Source organism: Panthera onca, chromosome B3, assembly GCF_046562875.1.
Source record: "Panthera onca isolate mPanOnc1 chromosome B3, mPanOnc1 haplotype 2, whole genome shotgun sequence".
In the NCBI taxonomy this organism is placed as follows: domain Eukaryota; kingdom Metazoa; phylum Chordata; class Mammalia; order Carnivora; family Felidae; genus Panthera; species Panthera onca.
Genome location: NC_138344.1, coordinates 136,740,923 through 136,756,370, shown reverse-complemented (window position 1 = coordinate 136,756,370; position 15,448 = coordinate 136,740,923). Strand labels below are relative to the sequence as shown.

The 15,448-nt window shown below is 48.6% G+C and overlaps 1 non-coding gene across 1 annotated transcript; it reads right to left on the bottom strand.

Moving 5' to 3' along the window:
• Positions 1 to 1,383: 1,383 nt before the first annotated feature.
• On the bottom strand, positions 1,384 to 1,490 carry LOC132670487 (U6 spliceosomal RNA). Its single transcript, XR_009606724.1, has one exon. It is a non-coding gene; the product is annotated as a U6 spliceosomal RNA (small nuclear RNA).
• Positions 1,491 to 15,448: the final 13,958 nt, after the last annotated feature.

The window sequence follows — 15,448 nt, the reverse complement described above, 5'->3', positions numbered from 1 at the left end:
AATGAGTGAATGACCCTCCATAGGGCACTTCACACAGACCATTACAACGACCCAAGAGATAGATTCCCTGGTCAAATCCCATCTTACCGTCTAGGAAACATGAGGACTGAAGGTGATTAAATGATCTGCCTGACAGTCACGAATCTAATAAGCGGAAGCGTTGGGATTTCAACCCACCCCTGTCTTTGTTTCAGGGTCTAATCCCTGTGCTGTTCCACGGGGTGGCCATCAGCCACAGGTGGCTCCTGAGGACTCGTCCAAATGCGGCTGGTCCAAATCTAGATGTGCGGTGACGATAAAACACATTCCAGACTTCTAAGCTGTAGTGTGAAAAAGAGAATGAAAACTATCTCATTGATGCTTTTTACATTAAAGATAGGCTGACATGAAGGCATTTTGGATATATCGGGTTAAATAAAATATGTTATCAAAATTAATCGCACCTGTTTCTTTTTACCTTTTTAATGCAGCTACTAGACAAGTGGAAATCGCACTGTGGCTCACGTTACGTTTTTGTTGGACAACGCGGGTGAAAGCGCTCAGCCGCCTCGTTCTACCAATTCAAATGCAAATGCCTTCATCTTCAACATCCTGAATAATGCGCACCCAGGACTGTTGGCCCAAGGCTCCGTTCTTCGTCCCCCTCGGTTCGTCTCTCTTCCACCCACTGGAATGATTTAGTCTCAGGGTATCCCAAACCCCAGGGCTGCTGCCTTGCTTTTAGCTGAATATCGTGGACAATATTTACCTTGGAGATGTCTCCGACCTGGGAAGTTGGTCCTGAAGTCGGAATGTGGAGCTAAAATCGCTCTAGGCAAAATTATCCACAGAAAGCCCTCCAAATCAGCATGCGGCAGTGTGTCCCTGGTTTTGTGCACGCGGATATGTATGTACACATGTATGACAGACTCAATGAGATACAGTAGGTAACAGTACAGAGCAGAACATTGGTTTGCAAAATTTTCCCACCTATTGTTATTATTTTGATTAATCACTTGTGCGTAAGTTGCAGATATTGGGACTTATTACCTTTTTGTTTGTTTGTTTTTGAGACAGAGAGAGAGAACGCATGAGTGCACGTGAACATGAGCAGGGGAGGGGCGGAGAGAGAGGGAGACAGAGGATCTGAAGCAGGCTCTGTGCCAACAGCAGAGAGCCCGATGCAGGGCTCGAACTCACGAACCGCGAGATCATGACCTGAGCCGAAGTCGGACACTTAACTTACTGAGCCACCCAGGCGCCCCGGGACCTTTCATTTTTGAATGTTTCAGTACATATTTCTTTTCTTTTTCATTTGACTCACTTTATTGCAATATTCACTTTATTGTGGTCATCTGAAACAAAACTCGTAATATGTCTAAGGTATGCCTGTACAGAAATACTAAAAATCTGGAACGTTTCATGAATTTGCATGTCAGCCTTGTGCAGGGCCCATGCTAACCTTCTCTGTATCGTTCCAATTTTAGTCTCTATGCTGCTGAAGTGAGCACTCAGTATATATTTTTTAAGAACTAGGGGAACCTGGGTGAGTCAGTGGGTTGAGCGTCTGACTCTTGATTTCAGCTCCGGTCATGATCTCACAATTCTTGGAATAGGGCTCTACACTGAGCAAAGAGCCTGCTTGGCATTCTCTGTCTCTGTCTCTGTCTCTCTCTCTCTCAAAATAAATAAATATACTTTAAAAAAAAAAAAAAAGAAGCCTGTTCTCTTATGTAATAGTTACCATTATGAAATCCAGGAAAGTTAACATTTTTATAATATCTGATATGCATTCCATATTCAAATTTCCCCAATAACGTCTTTCCGAGCAACTTTCCCTGAACCCAGGATGCAAACCAGTATTTCATGCTGCATTTACTTGTCATGTGTCCTCGGTCTCCTCAGTCTGGAACAATTCCTTAACCTTCCTTTATCTCGCGTGGTATTGGCATTTTTGAAGATTACGGGATAGCTGTTAGGTAGAGTCCTCCCCTATCTGGATATGTCTGAATGATTCTTCATTATCAGAATCAAGTTGAAAATGTTTTACACATATGCAGCATAAATGACCCTGTATCCTTCCCACTATATCCCACAGGGACTGGTGGTGTTCGTCCGTCGTCCCATTCTGCTGAGGGTAACTGTGATCACTGACTGAGGCAGTCCTAGATTTTCTCCCTTTTATTTTAAAGAGATTTTTTAAAATGTTTATTTTGAAAGAGAGAGAGCATGGGCAGGGGGAGGAGCAGAGAGAGAGGAGCCCAGGACCGGCCCAGAGAGCAGGAGCCTCGCACAGGGCCTGATCCCACGAACCATGAGATAATAACCTGAGACCTGAGATCACGACCTGAGATTTCATGACCTGAAATTAAGAGTTGGACGCTTAATGGACTGAGCCACCCAGGCACCCCATCTCCCTTTCAATTATTAAGAAATCTCTGGTCTCCTTTTTTAATTGATAAGTAATCTGTAGCACAAGACTCTGATAGTGTGTAAGTATCACATTTCCTAACAATTCCACCCAGAAGTTTTAGCATCCATCCGTGATTTGTGCCCTGAACTGAGTTTTATTAGGATAGCTGCAAATTATTTTTAAAGCTGTAAAAGAGGGAGGGGAGGGAGTGGGGGGAACACAGGTGAGCGGTTGCGTTTCCTTAACATAAAGGCCTGGAAAATGTTACTCCATCGTATGGAGAATTTTTAATCCGCAAAGCACGGTTTGGGCGGAAGGGGCAAGATTAACCAAGATGTGGTCTCTGCCACCAGAGCAGCTCACGATCAGATGGGGGACACAAAGCAGACAGAGCACTGAGGACACACACACACACACACACACACACACAGGAAAGGAGGGACAGGAAACCGTTAAGTGAAAGCTTCAGAGGAAACCCAGCAGCCTGGAGCCGCCTGCTGGAGCCTAAGGTTTGCCCAGCACATAGGTACCGAGCAGGGAAAGCGTCCCCCATCCCCAGTGTCATGGATTGATGGGTCCCTCCCAAATTCATCTGTTGAAATCCTAACCCAATACCTCAGAACATGACCTGATTTTGAGATAAGGTCTTTACAGGGGAAATCAAGTTAAAATGAGGTCGTCAGGGTGGGCCTTAATCCAGTATGACCTTCGTCCTTCTAAAAGGGAAAAATCTGGACCCAGACATACACACAGAGGGAAGATGCTGCGAAGGGAGAAGGTCACCGACAATCCAAGGAACACCGAGGCTTCCAGAAGCCTGGAGGGAGGAGGCCCGGAACAGATTCCTTCTCAGCATCTGTTCTGCCAACACCTCGATCTCGGATTTCCAGCCTCCAAACTGTGGGACAATACGTTTCTGTTGTTTAGGTCATTCCATGGGTGGCACTTTGTTACAGCGACACCCACCGTCGGCAACATGACCCCACGTTCATGGGCTGCAAAATGTTGAGGGAAGAGCCCGGGCTCGAGTCAGAGCCTTGGGGTCATGGCCAGGTTGTACCACATCACAGCTGCTTAAGCTCAGGACAGTCTCTTTGTCTTCAGTCTCGGTTTCCTCATTTGTCAGTAGAGGGGAGTCAGAACGGCTGCAGAAGGGGTGCCTTGCGCTCCACTGGGGCCATCGTGGCTGGCCGCCATGGCCTCATCCAGTCTTTGCTGACTACGGGACTCCACCACGGGAACCCCTTCCCTGACCCTCACTCTGCTGGGTATGGTGGCATTTTCACTCCCTTTCACCCTCAAGGTCAAGCTCATATGGGGCAGAACTAGGCCAAGCTAATACGGGGCAGAACTAACACAAGCCAGTTACCCAAAATGCCCTGGTGCCGTGTCAGTGAAGGAGGAAGTTGGCTTATCTTTCTGAGATTTAACATGATCTATGGTGCACCAGGCATGACAGGCCTTGCCTGTCACTGTCATGGCCTTGACTGTGTCCCCCTGAACCCAGAACATTACAGAAGCCTTCCCGGTCTCCCCAGCCCTCTGTGGAAGTGATCACTCAATTTCTTTGCTCTATAATTGCTTCTCTCCGGGGCCCTGGTTACCTTCCATGGGCCACTGTTCTAAGCAAAGGGAGGTGGTTAAGGAGGGGAGTGTGGAGGGTCTCACCCCGGAGCCACCCTGCCTGAGTCTCATTCCTGACTTTGCCCTGAACTAGTTGCGTGACCTTGGGCAGCTTCTCCAGCCTCCCTGAGCCTCAGACTTCCCTTGTATAATAATAACATGGTTCTTGGCTGGTTGTGAGTATTGGCTAGGGCCTGGCATATAATCATCATTCAATAAATGTCAGCTATTTTTAAGGCTTTTATTCATTTTTGAGAGACAGAGAGAGACAGAGCATGAGCGGGGAAGGGGCAGAGAGAGGGAGACACAGAATCCGAAGCAGGCTCCAGGCTCCGAGCTGTCAGCCCAGAGCCCGACACGGGGCTCAAACTCACGGACCGTGAGATCGTGACCTGAGCCAAAGTCGGATGCTTAACCTGCTGAGGCACCTAGGCACCCCTCAGCTATTTTTGTTAGCATTCAACTTCTCAGCCTGTTTTATCTCTCCCACCAGCCATTGGGAGCCAGGATTTTGGTGTAGGAAAAAAGATGGAGATCTGAGTTTAAAAAGGTTAAGTATAACCTGAGTTAGGATTAGAAGCATCAGAACAAACTCATGGTATATTTTATCCTTTAAAAAATGATCTGGATTTTTTTCTTCACTCTGTTAACCCTAGATCTACTGAAAAGACCCGGAACAATATCTAAACAGTATAAATGAGCATCCCCAGCATCAGACTATGGTCTCTAAATACTGTTTCTCACTTAAAGAAACCAGGAATGGTTGATTCCAGGTCTCGGGCAGGAAATGAACGCGATCATTCTGGAACATCCTGTCAAACAAGAAAGCAGGGCCGCCACGAACGACGACTGAGCTGTGTCAGCTTAGGACTCAGAAGCAAATTTGGGAAGGTTCCCATTCGCCAGAGACAGGAAAATGTGAGCACCAATAGGAAAATGAATTTCAGTATGCTGAAACACATAAAATTAAATTAAATCCAGGGGCGCCTGGGGGACTCAGTCGGTTAAGCCTCTGACTTCAGCTCAGGTCATGATCTTGTGGTTCGTGGGCTCGAGCCCCGCGTCAGGCTCCGCGCTGACAGCTCAGAGCCTGGAGCCTGCTTCAGATCCCGTGTCCCATGATGTCCCCAGCCCCAAGGCCAGCAGTTAGCAACCTTACCGGGAATGTGGGACCTGCTACTTGGCAGAGGGCTGCCCACATTCCAAGGCACTAGCAACTTTGCCCTGGTTTCTAGAACATTCTTTCATTGCTGGAGGCGGCCCAGCTGGGCCTGCTTCCCAGCTCTGTGCAGCTGGCCTGGTTGTCAGTCTGTCCACGCCATCAGCCCTCCAGGCGCAGGTGGGCACCCCAGCCCTGCCACAGCCCTCTTCGGGAGAGGAAGAGAGCTAAAGCGATCTGGCCACATCCCACACTTGCCATCAGCTCCAACGCTTCCAAGCACTCCACGCTGTCCCCAGTGCTGCAAAGGAGGAAGGGTGGGGCAGGGATCCCCAGACACAGTGGCCCCTGGGGCAGTCGGCAAAGTGCTAACCACTCCCCTGGCGTCAGCAGAATGGGAGCAGAATGGTCGAGAAGAAGGCAGCCAGGCAGCTATCCACCAGGTGCCTGGTTCAAATCCTGGTTTCACCCGCCCACCATATCTCTTAATTAACCCTACCTTAACACCTGCTAAGCACCATGCCAATGTCAAGTGCACATCTGTACAGACATACCCACTTAGCACCTTCATTCTTACGTGATGAGATTTTTTCATTAAAACTTTTTTAAGGTTTACTTATTTTTGAGAGAGAGCGAGAGAGCATGAGCATGGGAGGGGCAGAGAGAGAGAGAGAGGGACAGAGGACCCCCCATGCGGGGCTCAAACTCACGAACCGTGGGATCACGACCTGAGCCAAAGTCTGATGCTTAACCGACTGAGCCACCCAGGCGCCCCTGTGTGATGAGATCCTCAGGCTAATGTAGCCATAGAGTAATTTCTATTATGTATCATTTTCCCACGTGCCCACGAAGGAAAGCGCAAGCAACATTAAGTTGTTTTCCTCTGACAAGAGTCCAACTTCTGTGAGTTAGGTCCCTGTGTTTCCACAGAGCATCACCGTCTGGGCCACCATGCCTGTGAAAGCTATTCCTAACCAGCTCCTTTATTCCTCACAACCACCTAGGCGGACAGGATGACAAGTGGCCGCGTTTTATAGATGCAAACACTGAGATCGGGGAGATTCAAACCCCCCGAAGGAAGCTAACCCAGAAAGCCCTTGCTGAAAATTTCCTTTCTCTGCATCACCTCTTTGCCTCGCCAGGTGCTGAGGCGCAAAGAATACCGGCTTTGGGGGGAGATTTGGGTTGGTTGAAGACTTCTGCTCCTTTCTTACAATCTGTATGATCGATCGCTTCATCTTCCAGGATCCCATTTCCTCACGCGCAAATGAGGATAATAACGCAAGTACAAAGGCCTTTAAAATATATTAAAGATAAGGAAATACTATCAAGATTGTCTTTATCTCAGCCCTTGAAGAGGGCCGAGGTTAATTTTCGGAGTTCACTTTGAGTAGCCGTACAACGCCTTGAGTCTTAAAGGTGTTCGGGGTCTTGGAAAATGCTAAATCCGAACATCCAGAAAGCCTCCCCAGGCTACCATTTGGTGAGCAGGCTCTGTGAGGGCACAGGTGTCTTGCCTTCTTTCCTGTCCAGGCCAGAATGCTCCCATTGGCTGGACCCCTTCTAGGCACCTAGTACTTGTCATCCATCCAACAACCCGAGCGCCGTCCTCACAATCTCACATGGATGATTCTTGAGGCTCTGAAACCCCAGGAACCCGCCCTGGCACCCTAGTGACCTGGCCATGAGTTGGTGAAACCAGGATTTGGGCTCAGGTCTGAGCACGGTGGATGGTCCAAAATTTCATGACATCAAAGTTACATGCCCTGGTTGTCAGCACAAGATTAAGCAGGCTCATCAGAAAAAGCCTGAGCAGGATCTGTGGCTATACAGACATCAAAATCAAACTGGGCACCCACATTTGAGTTACGAGTTCACGCGATGCCGTGTAACTCAGACATCTGTGTTCCGTCTGCTGCAACACACTGAGCTGTGACAATAATGTCTCGTCCTGTTCACTGCACCAAGAGCTAAGATCACCTGCTTTATTTCTCCTTAGCCAGGGCTTTTTACTGCTGGAAATCTCTTTGAGCGTAAGGGACTTACCATGAGGTCAGGGACTTTTGCAAGTTCGTCTTTTTTGCCCCAGCATGTAGCCCAGTGCCCAGCACGCAGAAATTCCTTACAAACTATTTTCAGCTCAGTTTCACAAACATCCACTGAGCACCTACCTTGCGCCAGGCACTGTTAGGTGCCAAGGGACCAAGATGATTATAATTTTAAAGGCTCACTGGTCTCTCCAGAATTAAGGGGAACTTAAGGCAAAGTTGGGATCCTTGTCGCAGAATGAGAAGTGACTTACGCATCCGATCGGTAAGTTTGGGGACTAGAATCCAATCTTAAGACTTTAAACCTATAATGTGTCCCCGTCCTCTTCACACCCCCAGCCATTGTCCAGGAACCCAGGGGAGTGAGACATTAGCGAGGGGGACTCCTTTCCAAGGATGTTGTTTGCCTGTGATGAGGTGTTAGTTGAGGAAATGGGGATGGGGGTGGGGTGTAGTCACTTATCTCATTATTTGTTTGACCTTGGTCCCCTTTCCCTGGAACACTGCCCATGCAGAGGGGGAAAGGAGTTTCAGATTTTGGAGATACCGGGTTTCGATGCACGTTGAATTTTAACGTCACAAGTAAAACACGAATGCTGTGTCTTTGTTCAAAAGTAAAACATTAGCAGGAAGGCTCAAGTCCTCTTTAAGTATCTACTCCAATCCTAGCCCCTCCTACAAGAGGTGACTGGTCCTGTTAATTCACTGGTGGACCTTCTAGATCTTTCTCTTTTGTGCGTTTATATATTCATTTCTCAAACACCATACAGCACTTACTGTGTTCCATGCATTGTTCTCACTGCTTTCCAAACGTTAACTCCTACGAACCCATAGTCAATGTTGCTGTTGTGTATGTGCACACACACACACACACACACACACAGAGTCATAATATTTCAGATGACTTAACTTTGCCATTCAACAAGACATCTTAGAGATCTTTCCATATTAGTGCATACGAGATGGCCTTCTTCTCAATGGCTGTGTGGTTATTTATTATGGGTGCGTGCTGCTTTATCTAATGAGTACCCTACCGGTAAACATTGAGGTTGTTCCAAATGAATTTCATTATCCCTCGTGAATATCTTTCCGCAGACCTTGTGTATAGTATGAGTGGAGGGGCTTGCTCGGGTGGATTTACTCAGGGGGTCTTAAATCTTAACCTTCAGTAGGTTAACCTATGAATAATATAGGCCACGCCCAAAGAGGTTTGGGGCAGGGTGGCAGGGAGGAGGAGGGGAGGGGAAGAGCCTGGGGTCACAAGTGAACTCTGACCGAAAAACTGCCCCTTCCGCACTGGCTTCCTTGGGAGGCAAAGATACCTCGGGAGGTGTGTGCACAGCTTTTCCGGAGGACCCCACCCTCCCAGCGAAAGACCCCACCCTCCCAGCAAGCGGTCCCTCAGTTTCTCAGACTCCTCACAGCTGGAAGCCCCCTTGATTTTTCCCACAGTGGAGTTGGAGTCAAGCTGGTTGTTTGAAGAAGCAGGTGCTAGGCTGCACCAGGACGGGTCTGGTGGAAGGAGCCCCAGGCTACCAGGAGGCCCAGCGAGGAATGATGGCACCCCGACCTCCCCGCTCTGAGACCTGGGGCGAAGTCCTTAGACTCCTCTGACCCCTCGTGGCTCCCTGTTGCTTTAATCTGAGAATCAAGGGAGGTAGTGAATTGCAATTCTTTCTAAAAAAAAAAATTTTTTTTAACGTTTATATTTATTTTGGGGACACACAGAGACAGAGCATGAGCAGGGGAGGGGCAGAGAGAGACACACAGAATCCGAAACAGGCTCCAGGCTCTGAGCTGTCAGCACAGAGCCCAACGCGGGGCTCGAACCCACGAACTACAAGATCATGACCTGAGCCGCAGTCTGATGCTCAACCGACAGAGCCACCCAGGTGCCCCGGGAGAATTGCAATTCGTAAGCGACACACCATTTTCCTTGGGAATTTCCCCAGGAAAGGATTTGAGGCTTTTGTTGTGCAGGGAACCAAGCCCAGGCCTCTATCTACACCACTGCAGATATTTAGGCTCTCGTGTCCCTTGATCTATTTGCGTGCAAGAGCTGGGGGCCCTAATGGTAAACGACCCTTAAGGTGGCAAGGACTTTCCGCCCTAAAAATGACAAACGACTGCAGCTGCTCCACGGGCACAGACGCCGGCTCGCTCGCCCTGAGAACGGGATCATTCGTACCCACCCCCATCTTACAGACTCCAAGACTGAGACTCCGAGAGGTCACAGGGCTCGCTCTGGCTCACACAGCTCGTGGGCATCAGAGCTGGAAGGCAGCCTGACAACGAAGATGGGACTTTCAGCCACCACACCACCCACGGGGGTTGGGGCAGGGGGGGAAGGGACTCTGGAATCAGGAGCTCTGGAATGGAATCAGACAGGGACCGTTGAGTGTGCTGCCAGTGTTCAACATTTGCTCTTTTGCTAGAGAGTCTCTCCTTGACTCGCTTTGTCACCGTGGAGGGGCAGGGAGTAGTAACCGCAGACTGAAAACAGGACCCCCAAAGGTGGCGAGGGCCCACCCCCAATACCTGTCCCCGCTTAGGGTCTCAAAAGCAGTTTTTTCAACTACCAGAGACCCATCTACCCATCCCGGAGGGCCAGCTTTGTCCGGACAGCTCTGCTCCCACATCGCCACGCGGCCCTGAACTGGATCCTGACCCCTTTGGCTGCACCGCTGGGAAGTAGGGACGCATCTCCCCTGAACACAGTCAGAACGCAAGCTAATGGTGACCAGCGGCCGACGTCTGAGCTAAGAGGGGATTTGCAGCTGGTTTCCTGATCGCTCCCCCATTTCGGAGATGGAAAAAGGAAGGCTCCAGGGGAGACACAACCCGGGAAGTCCTGGAGAGTCTTCCTGCTTTCTTCATTTAGGACCCACCCCGATGACAGTGGCACGCCCCACCCAGATGTGTCAGACCTCAGGTTCAAAGGTGACCGTCCTCGGCCTACCTTGGCACACAGGTGTGGCTGGAAAGCCCAAGGCTACCTGCACACCAGCGCACTCCTATGCACACGCCAGCCGCATGATGACCCCAGGCGGTGTCTGGGAGAACTAACTGCCTGGGGTTAACAGATGGACAGCCCTTCTCCCTTACCCGCTCTTTTATCTACTTCAGGAGAGCACCCACTGTGGTTAATTAACACTCCCCTGCTAACGATCTTTCGCCTGGAATTTGGGGAGGAAGTAGAAGCAAAGAGGTGGGGAGGGGAAGGGTGAAAATGTATTCTCTCCTTAAACAAGTGATTTAGCACACTCACGGGGCCAAGTGCCGGTTCCGCCCATATGGTCCCAGCTCAGATATTTCCAAGCCTAAGAGGACTCGTTCTGCAGCACAGGAAGGCCCGACGGTCACCTCCGGGGTCTTCAGGGTGGCAGAGGCCACGTCCGCACAACCAGACAGGGAAGCCAGTGTGGCCTCGCGGAGCCAACAGGGGAAGGCCACGTAGGAGGGGGAGAAGAGAGCCAGCGAAGGCACCAAGACTGAGCGGCACAGAGCAGGGACCTTCTGCGTGTGGCCAGAGTCCTGACAAACTAGGGTGCGGACAGAAGGGAGGAAAGGTAACTTGGGGCCAGGGAACAAAAGGTGTTGTTCAGCCAGCTGATGAGCGGGGCATTTCCTTGTTTTATAGAGCCCGACGCAGGGCTCAAACTCGTGAACCGGGAGATCATGACCTGAGCTGAAGCCGGACGCCTCGCCTACTGAGCCACCCGGGCTCCCCTTTTCACTCCATTTTCTAGAACAAACAAACTAGTCGTTTGCCCTAATTAGACCTAGTCATGGCCGGCCCTCAATACCAGTTTCTCTGGCCTTATGCCTCAAGATGGAGATGTTTGCTCCCATTTAGAACATACGCCCATAAAAAGGCAATTTGTTCCTAGGTCGGGAGACTAGGTCAGCCCCGACAGAGATCCAAGGAGCGAGATTTCACAGTGACTCCAGCTTTTGGAGCGAGAAATATTCAATAAAGAATTTCCCTGAAACATGGAGGGGTGTGCATTCGCCACACATATTCAATATCTACCTTTTCCTCAGAAATGCCAGAATTCCCCTGCCGCGCAGAGAGCTTTGAAAGCAGCCCTCTCTGCCGCAGCTCTTTTACTGAAGGACTGGAATGGTGAACGAGTTATTTCAAAACTTATTTCAAGTTAAGCATTCACTTGATCACCTAGTTTAGCTTGGAAAGCTACTTTCTGAGGGTTTGGGGGGGAAGAAAAAAAAAAAAAAAAAAAAAAAAAAAAAGAACGGCCGCGGCTGAAATCAGAATGTGGATAGCATTATCAAAAACTTATGTTCCCATCTCCGAGTCAACCGGAGACACTTTAAGATTCAAATAACTCCAGAATCCTAGAGTTTCGGAGAAAGCATTGTCATTAGCCGGGCATGAAAGTGTTTGTTGACGTCAGCCTTCTACTTGCAAATATCGCGTGGACCTACCGGGCAGAGCTGAAAATGACTATATCTACAAACCTTATGAGAGCGGAATGAAATGTTCTTTGGGGACCTGTTAAAAAAACCTGCGAGGTATCATGTAGACAAGAGGGGTTCTTTTCAGTTCAACTGTCCTGTGTTTGGCTCATATACTCAATTCCCCAAGCTATCATTACTACGAACAGACTACTTTTTCCCATAATACATAAATTACAAACAACCCAATGACAGGGGAGACGGACTCTTGTGATTTTAAATCCAAGACCTTCTGGTCTGCAGAAAGAATTTTACTGCTAAGTGAAACCAAATCCACCTCGGGACCCAGCATCATTCAGTTTTTGTCCCTGGGGGCAGGCAGATACCCCCAAACAAGAAAATAAACACAACCTCCAGAAAGGAGGTGACCAAGGAGCTGGTATTGGGATTGATTGGCCCGGAAGTGATCAAGTGTGCAAAATGAAGGCGGGGAGGGGCTGAGGGAGGGTGTGTGTGTGTGTGTGTGTGTGTGTGTGTGTGTGTGTGGAGGGCAGTGTATTCCAAAACTCTCGATCTCCTGGCTAAGAAAAGAGAATAAAAACCCCAACACAAATCAAACAAACTGAAAGTTGAGGTTGTTTCTGGGAATTCTCCTTTTTCCTTTCGGGGACAGAGAACTGATCTGAATTATCCAGGCACCCTGGGAAGGGCTCAGCCTGTTCCTCCCACGGCAAAGCCAGGTTCGAGTTGAGTGACAGCATCAGACCCTCTGGCTGGTGGGATTGAGCAGGTGACAGGACCTGTGACCTCTGGACCTCTGAAAGCGGCTTCCCTCCCGCCTCCTCCTTCCCATGACTTCATCCGACTCCTTAGGCTTTTCGGAAGCCTTGATTTCGGCACCTAACCGATGGGCAAGGGAGTCCAGCTGCTTCTTTCAAAGGCAGACAGGAATGAATGGGCCCAAGTAAGTGACCTTCTAGGAGTTGAGAAAACCATTCAAAACCGTCACTGACAGTGATGCTGGAGCAGGTAGGAGCCTCCCTTGGCGACTGCTTTGAAGGACAAGACACATCTGGGAACATGCTTGTTAGTTTCCTCGTTCTGATGTTGAGAAAGAGCTAGTAAAGTTACCTGCTGTCCATCTCGCATCCAGATCTGAAGTTGACGTGCTGTCCAATGACCATTTCATCAAGTCCTCTCTAAAAAGATGAATACACGTTACACGTATCTCCGCTGATAACCAACCTTTCTGGACACGGAACACGGCCACCCAGGCATGGCTGTCTTTTCCCATAATTTTCAGTTTTATTTTCTAATAGTCTTTCCTTCGAAAACAAAACAAAACAAAACAAAAAACCCCAACCCACAACTTCCCAAATCATCTCTTGAGTATTAAGTCTTCCTTTTTCACCCCCAATACGTATCTCGCCTAGCTAACTTTGATCACAAACACATTTTCGGGGTAAGTTCCTAAAAGTTAAGCAGCTGAAAGCTACGGAAATATTTTATTAGCAAATCAATTGTTTTTCCAAGAACTTTACAACTATGGCTAACAGGAAAAATCTACCCTTATTCATTTCAAAATGGGCAGAAGGGTAAGATAGGAATGTAGAACGCTGAGGAAAAACAAAACAAAACAAAAGTCTGGTGCCTTCTTTAGGTTATGAAATGTGTCCTTTCCTTTCCGGTTTGCTGACCACAGTATGATGTGGTGGAATGCGTAAGAAATGTAAATAAAACACCTCCTCCTGTCTTTCCCGGCCAGTCTTCTTTCCTAATCACATTTTGTCTCCCAGACAGTCTCTCTATAAAGAAGATCTCACTCTGCTTGGTGGCTCAACTGTGTAGAGACCAAAGAAACTGGTCTCTGTTGCTTCCTGTCTCCCCTCAGTGCTTCCAGAAACTTCACAGAGGGGCGAGGTCTCTCGGGGAAAGTCTGCGTAGGACAAAGCTGACGTATAGGATAAATAGGGTAGGACCAGGAGAACACAGGGCTTGAAGGGGAGGTGGCCGCCACGGCAAGTGTGTGGCCCCGTCTAGCACCCGGGGTAACTGGTAAGCTACAGCTGGCTCTGTAACCAGCCTTCCAATCCACATTCCAAGCTTGTTTACGGAGACGATGGATATATGAGCAACAAATGGGTTTATGCAGATGTATACGTGTTTCAGAAACACTGGCAGCCCAGAGGGGTCTCTGAACTGCGCCCCATGCAGACTTTGCCTTTTCCAGCCACAGCCTCCCGCTGAGAAAGACCCCCCCCCCCATGCGTGACTCAGACGTGCCATTTTGTGTCCAGCGATCCCGTGCCCAGGATTCTCTTCCCAGACTGATTTTTGCATCTTAATGGGTTCTGTGACACAGAGCCATCTCGCTGCTAACATCCTGAAGTGATACCTAGATTTTTAACACCTATTTGCGTGTTGGACTGATTGACTCGGCTCTAAGATAAGCATTTAATGACAAGGCAGTCAGTCCCAGTCCTGCTTAAGTGTCCTCTCAGATGGGCTGGCTTAAAGAAAGATGACAGAAAATGTTCTTTAATAACTATGGTTTATCCATTTCTTTCAGATAGTAAGTGGCACATTCTCCCTTCATTTGCAGCTTTTAATCCCAAATGGACATCGCTTTTGAAATATCCTCTTTCTTTCTTTTTCTTTCTTTCCTTTTTTTTTTTTTTTTCTCTCCCTGAGGCTGCCACTGGAAAGTTGAAATCTAGCAAGAATGTAATGGTAGATGCCAGCTTTCTGAATTACAGGGTGACTGCCTGAGCTGATCCTAAAAAGCGAGTGTCTTTTTTATACCGCATAAAAGGCTGAAATGTTTACATATCAAAAGGCTATAGGCCAATTTCTGTCAAAATTACACATGAAGTTAAGCAGTACAAGCAATTTATTTAAACACTAGTCATTGTAGAAAAATTCAAAACCATATGCTCTTTGAGCAGTTTTTCACAAATGCATTTGACCCATGACTTGGCTAGACATACAAGCTTCATAATTTACTCTAAATTTCAAATCCCCTTGACGTTTAAATAAAAGATCTTCATTAATGAGGTTTACATGAATGAAAACTTTAGAAGCTGATATCGGTTAGCGAGGGGCTTCGGGAACTGTCTGTGCACTCGCTCTAATTTTCAACTGACTGACTTTGCTAATCATTTCAAGAGAAAGTTCCACTGAGAACAAATTATCGGCATTTGCATTCTGTGAGTTGCAAAAGCAATGGTGCAGTCCCTTTGAAACAAACTTTGGTAAATAGCTCCGCTGAAAGAGGATTTCTCCAACCCTGAAAACCCAAGGCTATTTTTTTTCGGATGCTTTGGGAAGACGTCATTTTTCGCCACCCTTTTCAACCCCCCCCCACCCCCCTCCACACACCCCGAGTTATGTTGAATTTTCCTAACACCTTGATTATTTCGTCCTCCGAGGCTCAGTGCGCCTGTTTGGAATGTTGCAAAACTTGCGGCAAAACTCAGCCTAGTAAGGGTCCCTATATCCCGGTTGAATGGGCGCGCTGCCCTTAGCAGGGACCGCGTCTACACCTGGAGCTGTACTCCACCCACCCAACCTCACGCGGAAAACCCCCTGGGGCTACCGGAGGTGTCCTCGGAGCAGCAGGGCCATGGACCGGGGTTTGAGCACTATTTTTGAGGCACTGGATTTTTTTTTTAAAGCCCACCTACAGACAATACAGCCGATTTGCGCTGTGGAGACCGTCTGGGGTCTCAACACCGCGCACCCGCTGCAGCCGGGTCTGTGCATTGTTCCGAATTCCTCTGACCCAGCTAATTCGCCCTCCTCCGAGGGGGC